Source organism: Dermacentor silvarum, chromosome 10, assembly GCF_013339745.2.
Source record: "Dermacentor silvarum isolate Dsil-2018 chromosome 10, BIME_Dsil_1.4, whole genome shotgun sequence".
Classification (NCBI taxonomy): Eukaryota; Metazoa; Arthropoda; class Arachnida; order Ixodida; family Ixodidae; genus Dermacentor; species Dermacentor silvarum.
Genome location: NC_051163.1, coordinates 157,466,675 through 157,475,312, shown reverse-complemented (window position 1 = coordinate 157,475,312; position 8,638 = coordinate 157,466,675).

Below are 8,638 nucleotides of genomic sequence, written 5' to 3'. Positions count from 1 at the left end.
CAAAAGTATGGAACGGACTAAGGAGGCTTAAGGGACAACAAGTTCATCCGTTGCCCGTGGTGGATAAAGAAGGAAACACGTTGGAAGATCAGGCCAACGCACTTGGTCAACATTTCGAGCATGTGTCTAGCTCCACCCACTACTCAGCGAGCTTCCTGAAGTACAAAGCAATAGAAGAATCTAAGCCACTGAACCGAAAATGCAGCCCAAATAACCCTTATAACCGTCCTTTTGGCATTGCCGAACTTAAAGCCGCCTTGTCAGCATGTCAGAGCTCTGCACCGGGTCCGGATCGAATCATCTACGATATGATTAAGCACTTGCACCCCGACACGCAAATCACACTACTCACACTTTTTAATACTATCTGGGCCGCTGGGTATCTGCCAGCTAAATGGAAAGAAGCTATTGTCATCCCAGTTTTAAAGCACGGTAATGATACATCATTGGTGACCAGCTACCGGCCTATAGCACTTACGAGCTGCCTTTGCAAACTTTTTGAGAAAATGATCAATCGCCGTCTTGTACATTTCTTAGAGTCGAACAAACTGCTTGACCCATTTCAATGTGGCTTTAGGGAAGGCCGATCTACAACCGACCACCTCGTTCGCATCGAAGCAAACATCCGTGATGCTTTTGTACACAATCAGTATTTCTTGTCTATATTTCTCGACATGGCAAAGGCGTACGATACGACATGGCGGTACGGTATCTTACGAGACCTGTCGCACATGGGAATTCGAGGTAATATGCTTAGCACTATAGAAAGCTACCTGTCTAACCGTACTTTTCGAGTCAGAATTGGCAACGTATTGTCCCGCCCATTTACACAAGAAACTGGTGTACCTCAAGGAGGGGTGCTCAGTTGCACGCTGTTCATTGTTAAGATGACCTCGCTCCGTGCATCCCTACCTCCAGCAATCATCTATTCTGTCTATGTAGACGATGTGCAATTAGGCTTTAAATCCTGTAACCTCGCAGTTTGTGAACGACAGATACAGCAAGGCCTAAACAAAGTGTCTAAATGGGCAGACGAAAACGGATTTAACCTTAACCCCCAGAAAAGTTCCTGTGTCCTTTTCACAAGAAAGCGAGGACTAGTCCCCGATCCCAGTATCGAAGTGTCTGGGCAACGAATACCTGTGAACAAGGAGCACAAGTTTTTAGGTATTGTACTTGATGCAAAATTGACCTTCATTCCGCACATCAAATATCTGAAGGCAAAATGCCTAAAAACAATGAACTTAATGAAAATTCTCTCTCATACAACATGGGGAAGTGATAGGAAGTGCCTAATTAACCTCTATAAGAGCCTTGTTCGATCACGTTTGGATTATGGTGCCATGGTATACCACTCAGCCGCGCCAAGCGCGCTAAAAATACTGGATCCTGTCCACCATCTGGGTATCCGATTAGCCACAGGTGCCTTCAGAACAAGCCCTATTGAGAGTCTATACGTAGAATCAAATGAGTGGTCCCTTCACCTACAAAGAACATACAGCAGTTTCACATATTTCCTCAAAGTACAGTCTAACCCTCGACATCCTTGCTACAAACATCTTAACGATATGGCATGTGCTCCACTATTCCATAATCGACCCTCAGTGAGAGAGCCTTTCTCAATGCGGGTCAGAAAACTTTCCGATGAAATGAATGTTCCAATCCTCGAAAATTGCCTAATGGCTCCAGTAGAGCTGTTGCCGCCGTGGCAATGGCAAATCATTGAATGCGACACATCATTTGTAGAGGTAACAAAACACGCCCCAGAGGCGCACATACATATGCACTTTCGAGAGCTTCAGTCGAAGTACACCTGTCCAGAGTTTTACACGGATGCGTCGAAATCACAAGCCGGCGTCTCTTACGCGGCTGTTGGCCCATCGTTTTCTGAATCTGACGTTTTACATCCTGAAACCAGTATCTTCACGGCAGAGGCCTATGCCTTACTGTCGGCTACTAAACACATCAAGAAAGCCAAGCTCCCAAAGGCCATTATATTCACAGATTCCTTAAGTGTCGTGAAATCTTTGAAATCGCTACGAAAACAGAAAAATCCTGTTATAAATAACCTCTATTCATTACTCTGCAATATGTATGCTTCTAATCAGCAGGTTGTAATATGTTGGGTGCCTGGGCACAGGTGTATAGAGGGTAACGAGCTTGCCGACAAAATGGCAACTTCCATAGCAACAAAACCTAGCAATTTTTCCATACCCGTTCCTGCCACAGACTTAAAGCCATTTCTATGCAAAAAACTCAGAAACTATTGGCAACACTTATGGGATGAACAAACACTGAACAAACTCCATGTAATTAAGCCCCTTTTGGGCAACTGGCCATCATTAACAAAGTCACGACACACTGAAGTTCTCTTTTGCCGCCTTAGAATAGGACATACATATGGTACACATTCATACATTTTAACTGGTGCTGAACCTCCCCTCTGTGGCAGATGTGGGGAAAGGCTGACCGTACTCCACGTCTTACTGGAGTGTCGGGAAGCCGAAACAGAGAGAAGGAAACATTTCCCTGTAGCATACCACTATCATATCCCTCTTCATCCTACGATGTTTATTGGTGAAGAACCTCTTTTTAACACCAAAGCAGTTCTCCGTTTCTTGAACGATGTGGTACTACACGCTATTAGCCCAATAAGTTCGTAGCGCATCCTCTCTCCAGAGGATGCTGCTGTGATAGTTTATTTTTATAGCACGTATTTTTTTATAGCACGTATTTTATAGCACGTATTTTGTAAATCGTATCATACTCCCTCAATGCATTCTTCATTTTCATAGCACACCTCATTAGCTATTGCCATGATCTTAATACATGTATGTTTTACGCACTTTACAGCGACTATTTTAGGCCTCTTTACAGCCACGCCTCATCTATTTCTCAGAATTCATCGCTCCACTGCAAACTCACAAACACTGGCATGGCGCTCTTTGGCCATACTTGGCCCTTGCGCCATTAAACACCATACATCATCAAGTCGCAGTGGCGCTGGCTCTGTGCGATCCCGGGCGCACCCAGATCTTCACAGACTCCAGGTCGGCGGCGATGGCCTTTCTCGCCGGCTCGGTCTCGGCCGAGGCTGCGGCTGTGCTTAGGACCCGCAAGCCAGGCACGGTCCGTCACGTCATCACTTGGTTCCCGGCTCACATGGGCCGGAACGTGTCTCCCGGCTCGATCAACCCCAATGAGCTGGCCCACGACCAGGCGCGAGGTCTCGTCAACCGCGCCGGTCTGAGGGGCCCGGCTTTGCAGGGGATCGACCGGACCACGGACCCGCTGCTTAATTTTCACATCACGGCTCACTACCAGCTGGGACGCAGGCAGTTCCCGGCTCCTCACCCGAAGCTCGGCAGACCCCAGGCCTCGGTGTTGAGAATGCTGCAGACGGGCTCATTTCCGTCTCCATCTAGGCTCAGCCACTACGCTCCGGGTGTGGATCCCCGCTGCCCCGACTGCGGCGAGGAAAGGTCGACCTTTAATCACATGCTGTGGCAATGTTCAGCATTGCACCACTCGCCTTTTAACAGGCAAGAAGACTGGGAAGAAGCCGTCAAGAGCGACGACCTTCATATTCAGCTTCGGGCTGTCCAAAGGGCCTGCGAAAGGGCTGAAGATCACGGTCTTCCGCCGCCAGTGCAGGTGCGGCCCGCGACTACGACAAAGTAGTCCCTTAGGACAAAATAAAGTTTCTTGTCTGTCTGTCTGTCTGTCTGTCTGTCTGTCTGTCTGTCTGTCTGTCTGTCTGTCTGTCTGTCTGTCTGTCTGTCTGTCTGTCTGTCTGTCTGTCTGTCTGTCTGTCTGTCTGTCTGTCTGTCTGTCTGTCTGTCTGTCTGTCTGTCAGTCTGTCTGTCTGTCTGTCTGTCTGTCTGTCAGTCTGTCTGTCTGTCTGTCTGTCTGTCTGTCTGTCTGTCTGTCTGTCTGTCTGTCTGTCTGTCTGTCTGTCTGTCTGTCTGTCTGTCTGTCTGTCTGTCTGTCTGTCTGTCTGTCTGTCTGTCTGTCTGTCTGTCTGTCTGTCTGTCTGTGACAACAGCCAACGGATAGAACTACCGATAACATTCGAGAAACTTCTAATGCATACGTGCGTCGAGGAACAAGAATTGTTAGACGATGAAAAGCAGTGACCAAAAAAAGATTAGGAAGTGAACAGGCGACGCGCGGTACTCTGGCGACATCGGAACTACGCTTTGCTCTTTCATCTTTCGCTGTTGTGCTCGTTCGCTCGGTTACGCCGCTGACGCTCGCAGCAGGAACGGACCGGACCATTAAGAAATGCGCTCTAAAAGAGAGGGAGAGGCGGAAAACAAAAAGAAACATGAGGTAAGGAAAGAAGAACGTATACTTATAAAAAGAACAAACCTGTAACACAAAGAAACACACTTGCAACTTATACCTTAAACGCAAACACTTACAGTGACAACGTTCAAGATAATAAAATGAAAGGCATACGCCGCCTACGAAGTTCTTCGTCGTTTATTGCATATTAAGGTTCGGCGACGTCTTGTTAATATATCAATAAAGCTTTAGGTGCAACACCTGGAAAACTAAGCGTAATGTGTACAATGACAGCCATGGAGCTGTTTTAAGCTTTCGGCTCCAGTGCGAATCCGCCGTGCGTACGCTTGTGAATAACCAACTTATCTGCGAAGATCTTACCCCGGTTGCCATCCGAGACAGCGTTTTGTATGCTTTGAGAGGTGATTTGTGGCACTATGTTGTCCTATATACGTTATGGGTGGCGCTCCCTTTACCACCGACACGGTCGCTGGATAAAATTGCCCCCACCTCCCCGAAGGGAATCGTGAGGAAATGCGAATGCATTTCTTGCGCCGAGAGTAGACGGCGTAGTAATTTTAATGGCGTAAATTAAGGCCGAGACGAGGATTTGTACCGTAACCATTTATTTACACATTCATCAGCACCTGCTTGTGTTGTCATTCTACCTGACGGCCATAATCACAGCCTTGTGGTAGCTAAAGTGTACAGTCAAAGAGTCTTTGAGAAGCATGCGCACGTCACAGTTTCGGGTAAAGGCGAGATCAATGCAACTTCCGTGAATGGTAGTCGGACACTTGTCGGACTCGGCGGAGGCACACTGCATAGAGTACTTTGTCGGCATGTACTCCACCAACCACTCGCCGCTCTTCTTTCTCACGTCCACGTTAAAGTCACCAACCAAGACGACGGGGTCAGATACCTTGGAGCGCACCCACACACTTTCCATAGCCGCGTCCAGTTGCGCGGCAACGGCATCACGAGCGAGGTTGGGCGCGAGGTACATGGTCACCACAAAGACTCCGTCTCCGGTGTAGGCAAGGGTGTAGAAGTCGTTGTACGGAGACGTGTCTCGAACGGGCGAGATGGCAATAGCATGCGATATGAGGTTCCCATACACGTTAGCAATGAGATTAACGCCGCAGTATTCGCCGTCCTTGCCGCTTCGAGCAAAGTAGTAGTCGTTGACGGCGTCGTCGGCACCATCGTCACACAGACCACCACTGACACTAGGGCAGACGCGGTGATCGAGGACGAGAAGCGAGGACTGCCGTTGCTGTCGCAGTTCGTTCGGCATCACGCGCTCTTGGCTTCGCAGCCTTGTCTTCCGCTTCTCCTCCGGTTGAGGATGACGTTGAAGCTACTGCAGTGACGTCACCTCCAGCGAGAGGTGTAATGCTCGGGTTGGATTGTAATACACTTCTTGCTAGGTGTATCGTTGCCGTCAGACATTCGCCTTCACCGACTTCTGCCATCGCCTTGAGAGGCGCGCGCTTCACTCCATTTATATATACGTGCGATCGAGCGAACGGGAGAGTGGGGCGCAGGAAGGAGAGAGAGCGAACGGCGAGAGAAGGAGCTGCGAAGCACTGTACCTACCCTCTCCTACACTCTCTCCACACACGCGGGAGCTCCGCGGAGTTCCCAGTTCCCGCGATGCGAGCGCGCCAAAGCGCGATCCTCCTCTCCACTCACTCTCCGCTACTCCGCCCGCACCAGTGCTCCGGTTGCTAGGGGCGAGGATAAGCGCCCGCGCCCGCAGCTGTTGCTATGGGAGAGGGAGTGAGAGCCGAGAGATAACACCTGCCGGCGCGCGGACACCGACAGACGCCTGACATGCCCCGACTAAGAAATGCATTCGCATTTAAAAACAGGTGCGGCCTGCTGTGTCGCGTCGCCGTCAATGGGCGAGCGCGTCTCGGCTAAAGTTGAGAGTTGCAGCCGCTGTTTTAAGGGCGAAGCTCCTTAGGTTGTGGGCCTGACCTCCTCTGTAGTATGTAGTAGTAATAGGTAGCCACGTCTACTTTTAAGAAAAAAAAAACACCGCATATCCACGGGGTGAATGATGCTGAGTGGGCGAAGCTCCGGAGGGAATCATCGGTAAACCGAGTATCTTCCGTGTAATTCGCCCAGTCTCGCCGCACTAAATCGAACGATTGACTTCCACCAATGACACGCGCCATATGTGACGTCATTCCTATTTTATAACAGCGCCCTTCATTATAATTGCACCATCTCCCGCTTAATGGGACGCTAGCACAAACGCGTTAGAAACGTGCAGTAGTCTCCAGTAAGGGGGAGAGGCCACAGCGTCTTACGCAGCCGTTTACACATGCAGGAACGTGCACCGCGTTTGCCGACGCCATCACATGACTGCTGAGAGAGTATAACCCCCGTATTCATAAACGCTCGTCGACTTGAACTTGACTTGCCACCGCCTTCAACGCGTTTCGAACGCGTTACCCAAGGCGGTGGCAAGTCAAGTTCAAGTCGAGGAGCGTTTATGAAAACGGGGGTAAGACGGAGAGGCCACAGCGTCTTACACCAGCTTCTTACACGGGCCGTAACGCGCTAGCACAAACGTGTGTCCATGTGCGATTCGTGGCGTAGTGGATAGCGCCGCGCGTTCGGAAGCGAGGGGTCCCTGGTTCGATTCCGCGCTACGGACACAACTTTCGAAATTTTTTAGGGGCGAAGCTCCTTAGGGTCTGCGTCTGTCCCTCCTCTGTAGTCTGTAATAGTAGTCGTCGTTGTAGGTAGCCACGTCTACTTTTATGAGAAAAAAAAATTCCGAAAGTTACGTCCGTAGCGCGGAATCGAAACAGGGACCTCTCGCTTCCGAACGCGCGCCGCTAACCACTACGCCACGAAGCGCACATGGACGCACGCACCACGATGACAATAAATACCCAACATTAATGAAAGACTGCGCGTTTCTAAAGCGTTTGTGCTAGCGCATTACGGCCCGTGTAAGAAGGTGTAAGACTCTGTGGCCTCTCCGCCTTAACCCCGTTTTGATAAACGCTCCTCGACTTGAACTTGACTTGCCACCGCCTTGGGCAGCGCGTTCGAAACGCGTTGAAGGCGGTGGCAAGTCAAGTTCAAGTCGAGGAGCGTTTATGAATACGGGGGTTATACTCTCTCAGCAGTCATGTGATGGCGTCGGCAAACGCGGTGCACGTTCCGGCATGTGTAAACGGCTGCGTAAGACGCTGCGGCCTCTCCGCCTTACTTGAGAGTACTGCACGTTTCTAATGCGTTTGTGCTGGCGTCCCCTTAAGCGGGAGATGGTGCAATTATAATGAAGGGCGCTGTTATAAAATAGGAATGACATCACATATGGCGCGTGTCATTGGTGGAAGTCAATCGTTCGATTTAGTGCGGCGAGACTGGGCGAATTACATGGAAGATTCACGGTTTACCGATGATTCCCTCCGGAGCTTCGCCCACTCATCATCATTCACCCCGTGTATATGCGGTGTTTTTTTTTTTTTCATAAAAGTATACGTGGCTACCTACTACTACGACGACGACGACTACCACTACTACATACTACAGAGGAGAGACAGACCCACACCCTAAGGAGCTTCGCCCCTAAAAAGATTTCGTGACAACAGCCAACGGATAGAACTACCGATAACATTCGAGAAACTTCTAATACATACGTGCGTCGAGGAACAAGAATTGTTAGCCGATGAAAAGCAGTGACCAAAAAAAGATTAAGAATTGAATGGGCGACGCGCGGTACTCTGGCGACATCGGAACTACGCTTTGCTCTTTCATCTTTCGCTGTTGTGCTCGTTCGCTCGGTTCCGCCGCCGACGCTCGCAGCAGGAACGGACCGGGCCATTAAGAGACGCGCTCTAAAAGAGAGGGAGAGGCGAAAAAAAAAGAAACATGAGGTAAGGAAAGAAGAACGTATACTTATAAAAAGAACAAACCTGTAACACAAAGAAACACACTTTCAACTTGTAACTTTAACGCAAACACTTACAGTGACAACGTTCAAGATAATCAAATAAAAGGCATACGCCGCCTACGAAGTTCTTCTTCGTCGTTTATTGCATATTAAGGTTCGGCGACGTCTTGTTAATATATCAATAAAGTTTTAGGTGCAACACCTGGAAAACTAAGCGGAATGTGTACAATGACAGCCATGGAGCTGTTTTAACCTTTTGGCTCCAGTGCGAATCTGCCGTGCGTACGCTTGTGAATAACCAACTTATCTGCGAAGATCTTACCCCGGTTGCCATCCGAGACAGCGTTTTGTATGCTTTGAGAGGTGATTTGTGGCACTATGTTGTCCTATATACGTTATGGGTGGCGCTCCCCTTACCACCGACACGGCCGC